At 42.1% G+C, this 12,401-nt stretch overlaps 1 long non-coding RNA gene across 1 annotated transcript in view; it reads right to left on the minus strand.

Annotated features, from left to right (window-relative positions):
- Nucleotides 1-427: 427 nt before the first annotated feature.
- LOC110345543 (uncharacterized) overlaps nt 428-12,401 on the minus strand; it is a 35,512-nt gene continuing 23,538 nt past the window's right edge. Inside the window, exon 3 of the long non-coding RNA XR_015446892.1 lies at nt 428-2,661. This is a non-coding gene — a long non-coding RNA (uncharacterized LOC110345543). The remainder of the gene's footprint in view (nt 2,662-12,401) is intronic.

The following is a 12,401-nucleotide window of genomic DNA, read 5'->3' on the forward strand; positions in this document are numbered from 1 at the left end:
TTCTTTGAACATACCTAGAAAGTTCCCCACTGACAACTGCCCTCTTTATTAGCTAATTCTCGCTCACCCTTTAACATTCAAAAGCATCCCGTTGTCTGTAGTACAAGCGTATTTGTTGTTCTGTCGGCCCAGGATGTTTCTCCTGGGTCATGGCGCCAATTTCCTGCAGGGATCTGCCCTCCCCGCTGTCTGTCTGTGCACACAGTTTAGCTGGAAACTCAACCTTAGTTTTAGGGTTAGGATGGTGTGATTCAGACCTGAGTAATTAGGGCACTGGATCCCCCTGATCAAAGATTAGTTCAGAGATGGGCATTTGGCTGTCAGGGCTGGGGATTTGTGTGGGAGCTTTCAGGAATCCAACAACAGAAAATGAAACAAATATTCATTTTTATTTATTAAAAATTTATTTTAAATTTATGTACTGGCTACCCCTTTGCTGGGAATGTAGCAGCAAATCACAGTCTCTCTGACTATGGGTTTCATACTCATAGGCAAGAGATGTTCTCTTGTTCTTCTGTAAACAACACAAAGGTCTTTACATTGAGCCATCTTTGCAACCCTGGAATGAAACCAACTTGATCATAGTGTATGATATTTGGAAAAAACAAGCAAACAACCAACCACAAAAGTCTCTACTCCAGCAGCCATTCTGCCACCCCAAGAAGCCTGAGCATGAAGATGCGTAAGGTGGATAGAAGTGACAGATGAAGAAACATCAGGACCTGATACATGATTTGAGCCCCTGGATCAAACCCTACCTGAAAACAAACTACCACTGAACTTTTCAGGTTAAATTAAAATTTTGTTGTTGGTGGAGCCAGTTGAGGGTTTAAGCAGCTGGCAAATTAAAGAGTACTAACTTCCTTCCACCAATTAGATGCTACTTTTCTCAGTACAACTTTCCACTTCTCTACCACTTCATTTATTTATTTGATTAGTTATAGCTGGCCTTACCCCCTCCCCCATTAAATTCACTTACAGCTTTGCAACTAGACCATATAGTAAGTAAAGATAGCTTGAACATTGGTATGAAAGATGAAAAACAGAAATAAGACAAATTCCTAAAGCTCATCCCATGAAGGGTGGGACACTATTTAGCTTTCAGAGTTTTATTGGCCAGTGTGGTGTAGGTTATATACTTCTTTTACAATTGAAAAGGTAGTGAAGGTAATAGTCCAGTTCTTAGCATAAGTACAACTATTGCTATATTAAAGAACAGAGCAGCACACACACCCAAGTCCTTACAAAGAACTCCAGAGAAATGATGAGTAGTGTCTTCAACAGTGTCCTTACAGAGTACACAATGATAGGTTTCATGAGGCCATTTTTCAGAGCATCACTCAATGAGATTCATTTTTTCAGAAGGAGTGATTTAATCATTTTGCTCTGTGACCAGTGCTCCTCAGAGTACAGGACAATTATGATCAAAGGAGTGGTCCAGAGAGCTCTACAGTGCATGGGAGGGACTGACCACACAGTTGCTGGGGACAGAGAGACAGCTGGGGAGGATGTGCTGGAAGGAGAGGCAGCTGGAACGTGAGCTGACCTAGGGAAAGATTTGCAAGTGCGCGCGCGCGCGCGTGTGTGTGTGTGTACGTGTACGTGTGTCCAGGCATTTTAGGGTCCTCACAAATAAGGGGAAGGAGGCGACTGCAAATAAGTGAGTGTAAGGAATTAAAGCTTGTCAAGTCTGGCTGCTGTTGGGTGCAGGGGAGACTGGAGTTGGGAGAGACTCAGGTGAACCTGGGGAGGCTCTCAGAGACTGAGTCATGAAAGAGCTTAAAAGCAGGACCAAGTCTGGTGGGGAAAGGTGAGGAGTTCAGTTTTGGTGACAAAGCATCAACTTCAAAACTGACTGAGAAGAAACCAATGACAGCAAGGAGTCTGGAAGAAAGTGGTGTGAATGCATACAGAAGATACTAGTTCAGGAAAGGGGGTACGCGTCCTCTTCTGCTGTTTTAGAACGTCCAGGGCAAACTGTCCCAGGGAGCCCCAGAGTCCCACAAGACCTGTAAACAAAGAGGTTTGATAGAAACCTGCAGAGGGCCATGATAGCCGGGCCTGGGGCGGGGGTCTCAGGAGGGTTTCGCTGTTTGCAGATCTGTAAAGCAGAGTCACTCATCTGTATATTTTTCAGGCAATCTTCCATTAATAGAATTTCACCAGGCCCTGGAGCTTTGGCCAGTACTGAGCTTGGAATTATTATTGCTGGGCAATACTCAACCATTCAGTGTTGTGATTTAGAAAGGAATTGCCCATTTTCACAGTTAACTGAGTCAATTGATGAGAGTTGAGAAATCCACAAGGACAACATATGCAAGAATTGATGGACAGTTTCCTGTGACAAGGGTGAGTGGAGGACATTGGGTCACGGTTCATTCTTTCGTTGCAACAATCTTCGTAATCACTGATTTGCTATCTTTTCTAATAGGAAGGCTTCCCAAGTCAGTGCTGTGACTCCAAAGCTCACACAGCAACCAGAACAAACTAGAACAGCTGATCTTGAAAGAGGAACAGATGCCACACCTTGGTGGAGGACTGGTGAGGCAGGGAGCACTGGTCAGCTGCGCCCCAGGGTGGTCCGGCTCCTGTGGTCCATAGTGTGGCCTGGGATGGGGAGCCAATGGGCAAAGGGAAAGCACAACTGGTGTTCAGGGAAGCCTAGGAGAAAGAAGTGTCAGACTGTTAGCATTCAGTCGAAGTGAAGTTCGAGTGCAGGCCAGTCCTTGTGGCCACATCAGGACACGGGGTGTCCTGTGTCATCCACACATGATGAGGCATAGCTGTAGCTCTAGGAGCCCCATGCAGATACCTAACAATGGGGAAGCAGGAAGAGTCCCAGGTCTCCACCACTGGAATGGAGGAGAGAGACTTGAGAATAGATTGGTATTTTCTTTATGTTGGGTTTCTGACTCTCCTTTATTTATATTTCAACCCTGACACTATTGATCTCACATACCTGTGAGTCTGAGAAAGAGAGAAAAAGGGAAAAAGTAAATGTCCCTTTTGCTCACAGCTATAAACTCTATCAATTTTATTTCAGATCTTCTTCTTTGTAGAGACATCTAAGACTTACCTGTTCACTTTGGTGGCTGATAAAAACCTAAGGAAGTGATACGATGACTTCTCATGTTCTTTCTGGACAAATGATGCTTTATTTTTTCTTTTTTTTCATCTAAAAGGCATGCTGGTACTTATAACTCAGTCACAGAAGGAAGACTACAATCAATGCTCTACTTCCGAAAGCCTAGAGCTTAGATTTTACTATATATTCTCTCCTTTCTTCAAAAACTAGCAATTCTTGCTTCAGAATGTTGCTTCTTCTGCTACTTTTGGCCCCAGGTTTATAGATCTTCTATAGTTAGCACAATAATTCCATAAATATCTTCAAGTATGACCTGCAATATCTGAAGTCGCTTTTCCCCCTCATAGTGCTGTTGCTGGGCCAGCAATCTCTGGATGGCTGAGTTCAGATAATTCTACAACTCCTAGTCACATTTCTACCCCCCCGCCCAACTCCTATCCTGAGCCAGGATTTGTGGGGCATTCAAATAAAACTCAAGCAAGCATAAGAAAAAAATTACATGCTCCATAGTGTGATAAGGGGTTGTAAGTATAAGAAAGAAACAACTTTTAAAAAGAGACTGTTAGATTTATACTCTTTCAATATGAGGAGCGGGAGACTGCAGTGGTGGCAACCTGCCATTTCTTGAGCAGAAGGGAGTGGGGAGTAGGGAGTTGCTGACCACTCTGAGAATGCAGATATGGCAGTCAAGTGGTAGGAAGGGGCTGGGGCAGCTTGGACTGGGGCACTGCTCCCGGCTAGCACCCATCCCACAGGATGTGGTTTTCTGGTGAGTGAGAGCCGCTGATGGGCCCAGACATTAGCCTTTTATGTTGGTTCACTAGCCATGTGACGAGCATACAGGCTCTTCTACATCAGTGTCCTAAAGCATTAGCAAAGTAATGTGTCACTCATGATGTGATTGAGCGAAATGGATAAAGGAAATTAGTTTACTAAATTCATTAGGATGGAAGGCAAATGGGAGGCTGAAACAAGAATCAAACAGTAATATTTTAATTTTCAGAATTAGTTCCTTGACAGGGAATTTCTCTTTTAATTTACTTCCTACACTGTAAAATAATGAAGTTTAAGGAGCCCCAGAGAGAAACAGAGGAAATTAGGGTGCCACACAAATCAACACACTTAATCCTTTTTACAGAGTTTCAGGGTTCCAGCTCATTCCTGCTGAAAAGTATTATTTCAGCCATCAAAGAAGAATAATTCACTATGAGAATGGGGGCGGGGGAAGCACGCATAGATAAGGAATTATATAAAGTCAAAGAATCAGGAATAAATTTCCCTCAAGTGTATGACTCAAGGTGGTGAGATCCCAGACCATGCCTCTGCCTGGCTCTTGAACATCCACATTTCCAACTGGCTGATCTAAAATTGGAATTTGCCTGTAAGCAGCTATAGTTCTCTTATTCTTACGATCTCGGCTTTAAGGAGTAGAAATAAGCAGGCACTTCTATCAGCAGGGCCAAAAGAAATGTGAATACAGTGTGATGTTTATGGCTTTGCTCATGGATTCACTCTGCAAGACTCAGAAGAGGTGTGTGGGTGACAAGTGTTGGGAGGAAAATGAACACCTTAAGGGGGAAACTTGAAACATAGCCTAGGAGGATGAAGCTCTTGTCACAACCATGACAGAAAGATACTAATGCTACAAAAGCCAAGTGTTGTGCACACACCTGAATGCAACTAGTCAGGAGGCTGAGGTAAGATGGATTGCAAGACCAGCAAGGATTCAGGACCAGCAAGGATTCAAGACCAGCCTGACCACTTAGTGAGATTCTGTTGCAAAATAAAAAATAGAAAAGGCTGGGGGTATAGCTCAGGGATAGAGTACCGTTGGGTTTTTCTACCCCCTAAAGAAGTCTGTGGTTAGACTTCTGCTTTTTCTTTTTGTCTTTTCCCAGTTGAAGAAACTGGTATTATTCAGAAAAGTTGAAGAGACTAGAGGCTACAAGGTAAGATGACTTAGTGGCAACAACCCGGGCTGGTAAGCCAATACTTTCAGTATAGTTTTGTGTATGATAGTGGTCATGTAAGCACAGCAGGCTAACAGGCATACTTCTTTGCATGTGTGCAGGGTGTAGAGAACACTCCACCAAGCAGTAGCTCCCAGGCATGTGCTTAGATACAGCACCAAAGACTGAGCCGCTTGCGTCCTACCCAGAGCTCACGACATGTTGTTTTTTAAAGGTTCTTTGAAAGTAGCTATTTCTGGGCCACTAACCATGAAGGAGGTATTCTTTTCTTTGCCCATAGGGGTACAAGGAGAAGGGTTTGGTTTGTTTTTCTGTTTGCATCCCAAATGATGACCTTTCCTCACCCCTCTTTCTCTTCCTTCGATAACATTTATTGATCAGCTACTGTGTGGTGAGCACAACGCTAGGTAAACAATGGGGAGAGAACTGCTCTTCTGTTCTTGAGCTCACAGTTTTATTAGGGAGACAAATGTGACACATTTCCACCCAACAGTGAGATAAATGCCCAAAGAGGCATCTCCAAGGTGTTAATGGGAACATAAAGGAAGGGTGGGCTGAGGCATCTGTGAGAGCAGGCAAGTGTTTTGAGTCCATGGAAGGGAATTAGGGAGGGGGTGTTTTTGGTGGAAGAGGGGTATCCTAGATGGAGGGGCAGCGAGCGCGTCCTCATGAAAACACCAGAAGAAATGGAATGTTCAGGAACCAGAAGCAGCTTGGTGTGGTAGGGAGTAAAGGAGAAATCTAAAGAACTCAGGGTACTGGATCTTTCAGGACTGGGCTTGGAGTTTTTAATTTTAGCTAACAGCAATGGGGAGGAAGGAAATAGAGGAGAAACACAATCTGAAACACCTTTACCTCAAAATAACACAAGTTGGTGACTTCAAATAACACTGCTAAAGAAAAACAATATATCTGGGCTCATTTCATTTTCCTATAAAGATGAAAATTAGTTCTTGGAGACACCTTTTACTTTTGCAATTGTTAGGTTTCGCCAAGTGGTTTGCCGTAGTATGTTCATTAATCAAATCCTATATATTGTTTTTCGGTACTGGGGATCAAACTTTGCCCTTGCGAGGCAGGCGTGGCGCCACTGAGCCAAATCCCCGGCCCTCGAATCATATTTCTGCTGGATTTAAAATATATTTTCAGTGTCAATGGAAAGAGCAATGGACTGGGAATTATGGAGACCTGGGTTCTGGGTCCAGGTCCACTGTTAATAGAGTATGGTACAAGGGCCTCTTCAGCTTCAACTTCCTCATTCATCATGGGTAGGGCAGTGACATGGGGTGGTGACATGGATATCCAAGGATCTTTCAGGACTAGGCTTGGTGTGTGAGCTTGTGTACACGTTCAGTGTATGTTTCTATATGTATGTATTTGCATAGTTATATCTAGCCTAATTCCGAAAAGGATTTGAGGCAACTTATAGTAAAAGGCCCTGATACTGTGGTTGAAACTTTAAGCCAAAAGGAGAAGACAAACATCAAATAGTAAAGGGTGGGGAAGATTGGCAAAGGATTACCAACTTTTAATTATGCCAAATAAGGAGATTATAAAAGTAAAAAAGGCAAAGCTAAATAACCTAAATAATTCTCACTGAAAATGGCAAAGGAATAATGGCAGAATAAGGGACAGTCTTCTAAATGACCATCATGACATAAGAGCCTTACTTACATTTTAAAGATAGATAATATGTGCGAAAGTTTTAACATTAAAAAGGTAAAATATAGGGGTCAGGGATTTAGCTCAGTGGTTCTGCTGCCTGCCTCGAAAGTGCAAGGTCCCAAGTTTGATCCCTGGTACCAAGAAAAAAAAAAAAAAGGTAAAATATATGTGCAGTGAAAAATCACTCCTCCTAGATCACTCCCCGCCCCAGACCTTTTTCCCAGGCATTATACTTTCCAGTTGGCAAGATAGGGAGAAAATATGACAAGTTACAAAGCCATCCAGAATTAAGATTTACCAGAAAAGAAAGCCTTTTAAAAATTGAAAAAAAAGTTTTTAAAAGAGGCAAGAATCTTAAGCTCTTAAGAAATTTGTCAATAGAATACCTACACAAAGGCTCTTGAGTAAAATAATGAACAATAGGCTCAGCATCTATGGACAATATAGGGATTTTTTTTTCCATTTCTGAGCTCTTCATCTATTTAAGAATTTAAAGAATGATGTAGCTGAATTTGTCAAATTCTGCCCCATTAAAAGCAGAGAAGAACAGACTTGGCCCTAAAGTATTTTGAGGGTAGAAATTACCCAAATTCTCATTACTTTTGCTCTCCAGAAATCTCAGTTTAACTTCTGAATCATGTTCACATAGGACTAGCGTCTGATTCACCTTCTAAGATCGTACAGCCTGAAAGTGAAGTCCTGTTACTGAACGGGGAAACCTTGTGGATAAAATTGTGTAAGTTGCCCATGTGTATGTGACAGTGCATCTGAGAAAAGACTGAGTTCAATCAGACATAATGATTGCTTAGTGGCTCTAGACAGTAATTGGTCAACAGGTTCAACTACTTTTAGAAGATGCTCCTAGGATGTGAAAGCATGTCATGTAATCAGCACGGGGAGGATCCTTATCTCCTGGTGGCTAAGGTAGGAACCTTGGATTCAGAGCTGGTACTGTGCAGTCCCACGTACGAATTAAAACTCCAGGGGGATACGGTTGACTCCTATATGTACCTCTAAAAATGATGCTGTGGTCGGTCAGAAAGTGAATTCCACTGGCTCTGACTTTTTGGACTAGTGGAAAACTGAATGCTATAAAAGAAGTATTAAAAGCCCTAGATCAATGTGCATCATGCAATCTGGCCATACATCATTGCCTGCAGAATGAAGAACTGACACCAGATTAATAATTGCCAGAAAAATTAAATTTTTCATTTAGTGAAACAGAAAAGCGATGTTGAGCAGTAACACCTGAAACCAGCCCGCTCTTCAGGGAGGGTAATAGGCTGGGACACAGGCCTGAAACTTGTTGAGAAGAAACCGGCCCGGAATTTTGAGAAAATGAGAGAGATTAAATCTCTCTCTCTCTTTTGTGCTGTGGATCAAACCCAGGGCTTTGTGTATGCTAGGCAAATGCATTACCATTGAGCAACATGCTCTGCCCTTTATTATTATCCCTAATATTCTTCAGGTTTAACTACCAGTTGGTGGAAGTACCTACAGATTTCTACAAAAATCAAGGGTGCAGTGGTACACACCAGTAATCCCAGCTACTCTGGAGGCTGAGACAGGAGGATTCCAAATTCTGAGCCAGCCTAGGTCAGTGAGACCCTGTCTCAAAATAAAAAATAAAATGGGCTGGGGTGTGGCCCTTGAACTCCTGGGTTCAATCCCCAGTATGGGTGGGGGAGATCAGAGCTTGTTACTGACAATAGAGGGCAAGAGCCCCAGTGATGATAAGTCTTCCTTTGGCTCTTTCTCTGGGTAAGGACACCTCTTGGGGAATATTCTGGAGCGTGCAAAACAAAAGCCCAGGTCTCAAGGCTGCAGCAGCAGAGCAAACACGGAGAGGGGTCTGTCGCATGGTGTGTCACAGGCTCCCATGGAGGCACCTCCTGGTCCCCTCTCCTCTTCCTCCCTGTGCCCTACACTTACACCTACTTTCTCAGAAGTACCCTGAAGTTACTTTCTTGCTCATCTGCCCGTGTTTTCCTGGCTCCCTAGCAGTTCCTTCTCAGACCCAGAGCAGGAAAGCAGGGCAGGATTCTCCACTGGAAACATTTGTTTCTATGTTCAATTAATCTCTGGTTTAAGGTGGCCCCACCTCCGGAGCCACCCTATTTCAACTATAAGCCTAACGACCTGTAAAAAAAGCAAGAGTGGCTCACAGGGGTCCAGCATTTGAGGGGAAGCTTTTGTAAAGCAAAGCATCCTTTTGTGTGTGATGCAGAAACACTTCCTCTAATTTATCTGTTTTATAGGTTAGAGCTGCCTCTCCATAAAGGGAACATTTGCTGTTATAGTCATGGAAGAATGCTGATGAGATTTCCAGTTAAATTCGGATGAGATGGGGTCTGATTTCTTTACTATGGCAGGATGGCTGTTAAGGTAAAGTGTCTCATTCTAACAACACGTTTACCTCTGTTCCACGTTAGAGATCAGTGTTTTAATTGTCTCATGTAGCAAGGAACCAGATGCTTCTCCTGCCGTCAGAGAAACCCACATGCTGCCTGCTCTGGCTGCCTCTGAGACTGAGTGTGTGACACGGTCCCTGGGGGAGCTGGAGCCCCGGAGCAGGCCTCTGAGCACAGCCAGGCGGGAGTGCCAGGTAGAGGCAGGATCATCCACCATGGTGGTCATCAGCCTTCTGAGAATGCTGTGTATAGTTGGAATGTTTCAGCTTTGTTAATAGCAGTATTATCCCACCAGGAAAAAAAAAAATACTGTATGAATAAAGAAAGACAAACAGTTCATTCTAAAGAACGGTGTTTTTATAACTTCCGTTTCAGTTGTTTCTGTTGTTTCCTAATTGTTTTCCTAATTCCATTTGGAAATTCCAAAAAAAAGCACAAAGAAGGGGCCAGGGATTAAGCTCAGTGGCACCATGCCTGCCTCGCAAGTGCAAGGTCCTGAGTTCAATCCCCAGTACAAAAAAAAAGGGATTGTGAAAGTGGTAGAAGAAAGATTAAAAAAAAGAAAAGCACAAAGAATCGGCTCGTGGTGATTCACACTTGCATTACCGATAAAGAAATCATACAAACAGAGCAGGCCTTTGTGTTGCCACCCCCCTGACCCCCTATATTTTTGCCATAGGATGTTCTGTTTAAGCAATGTAATTGTTTGTACTCTATGGGTCCCACCCAATGTATCGAAATACTCTCTTCAAGCAATGTAACCATGTGTGCTGTGATGTTTGTACCTAAGGTTTCAATTATGTTCTGTTAACTCCACCCATCTGCCTCAATCCTCAGCCTGTACCTAGCATCCTTGGTAGGAGAGTGCCCCTAAGATCTCTATATCAGGCTGCTTGCATTGCTATTGGTCCATGAACTCCTCTGAGTCTGCCAGCATAATAAAGAATCCTTCTATCTCTCCAAGTGCTGCTCAACTTCCTCTGCACCAGAGACCTTCAAATAGCCATAACACTTGGCTGTAACACATGCCTGTAACACTGAGCTGTTGAAGTTTGCTGCAATAATCCCATTGCACTGGGAGGCTGAGGCAGGAGGATCACAAATTTGAACCCAGACTGAGTAATTTAGTAACTTGGTGAAACTGTCTTAAAATTAAAAAAAAAAAAGTAATAGGTAAAAAAGAGCTATGGATGGCAGCTCAGTGCAAAGGTTTTTGGTTCAACCCCTAATACCAAAAAACAAAACAAAAAACCACACAGAATGTATTTTGGGTTTTTTACAAAATGAGTCACATTGGACAAGTGAAACTTGCTTTTCACTTTATACTTAATGAACACTTTGCCACGTCATTTACTACTATTTTACAGCTACTGTTTAGTGGCTATGATATAGTTGTAGAACATTAATATTAAGAAAACTTCTTAATAACTTCTATAGTGACAAGCTTTCTTTAATTAATTCTTCACGCTTATCCATAATTTTCTTACAGTATATTTATGAGGATTTTTGTGTTCTAAAGCTGTATTTGTTTCAAATAAAGGGAAGACTAGCTGAGCCCCAATTTGCTTGGTACTAATATTGGGGGACAGCAAACCATAGTATTCACAAAGCGTGAGACCTGCAGTCAAACTGCTCCCATTTAAGCCATTTCTACCCTTTGTATGCTCAGAATTCTCAGATGGAGATGATAATGGTACCCATGTTCTAGAGCTGGGGAATTAACAGAAACACACATCTGGATTACTATGTTTTCTTCCCTTAATTCCATTGATGGCTCAGTTAGATGGGAATTACTATGGCCAATTCTGGGTGCACTTCCCCCAAATGAGAAGTAATTTATCTATGGTGGCCAATCCAGATTCTGTGTATCCAGCTCCAAAATTCATTCTTTTTCCATTATATTAGTTTTAGTAATTTCATCCACATAGAAACCCAGACGACATGGTCAGCTCTGGAAGGGAAATTTCTCCATCTCACTTCAGATGCTGCCTAAGTATATTCTCCAGAGAGGAGTGGTGGCCTGTCATATCGCTGTAAGCATTTCCCTCCTGGCACTTGTTCTAACTTCAATTATCTTTTAAACTTATATTCCTCTTTATTGTCTGTCTTTCCCCTCAGAAGGCAGGCTTTCTGAGGGACTGCTGTGTTGCTTCAGTGATTTGTCACCAACTTCAGTACCTGGAAGACTTCATCGGATACTCTGATCACTCAGTTATGTACAGAACTAAATTACCAGATTATTGCCAAATTATTTTTTGTTTATGCCATTAATATTATCTACATGAATCCAATTACCTGGATAACTGTCAACTTTTCCTTTTGCTTTTATTTTTTGGTACCGGGGATCAAACTCGGGACCTTGCGCTTGCGAGGTAGGCGGTGGAACCACTGAGCTGAGTCCCCAGCCCTCTTTCACTTTTTACTAAAATCACCGTTGATTTTTAGATTAAAAAAGCAATCAGTGAATACATCGATAAATATATCGATAAGATTTTAAGCTGCATAGGTATATGACTTGTGACTGTAAATGGTAAATGTATTCTTTTCTCATATCCAGTATTTTTGAGAAATCTTCTCCTCTGAGGTAATGGACTCAAATATGAATACATTCCTAGAAAAATTTCCGTTTCTTAAAGCTCAGAGTTATGCTTGCCCAGTACAGACTGTGTTTATAACCATCTTGGCTGGTTTGGCTAACTGATCCATGTAAATAACTGAATAATTCGATGAACAATAATAAGTACAATCATGCTTTGGTCCCTTTGTTTTGCATAATTTGAGATGTTACCTTTTTATTCCTCTACCTCTTTAAGAATGTTCACTTATTCTTCAAATTTTCCATGTGAAAAATCTATTTTCTCTAAAGCCTTCCCTTATGTCCCTTCTCCTCTGGGAGGTAGTCTCACTCTCTATTCATTGTACTTCTGTGGCATGATGCACATACCGTGATTTTGGGGCTGAGGATGCTGTATTGCAGTTGTGTCTTTATTTTCAAACCTGTGTTCTCATTTGGACTGAGATTCTTGAGGGCAGTGATCACAGCCTTGTATTACCATTGCCTAGAACATTGCATTGCATATTGTGGGTTCTGCCAAATAATTGAACTACTTGCATGAGTATGTATACTTAAATTTTGTTAAGTAAGCAATAGGAAGCCAAAGAAGATGTTAAGTAAAGGAACAGCAAGATTCAACTTTTTTTTTTTTTTGGTACCAAGGATCGAACTCAGGACCTTGCGCTTGCAAGGCAGGCACTAAGATTCAACTTTTG

The sequence above is a fragment of the Heterocephalus glaber genome, unplaced genomic scaffold (assembly GCF_053883595.1).
Source record: "Heterocephalus glaber isolate CG9 unplaced genomic scaffold, H.glaber_assembly_v1.0 deba00001733, whole genome shotgun sequence".
NCBI classification, from domain to species: Eukaryota; Metazoa; Chordata; class Mammalia; order Rodentia; family Bathyergidae; genus Heterocephalus; species Heterocephalus glaber.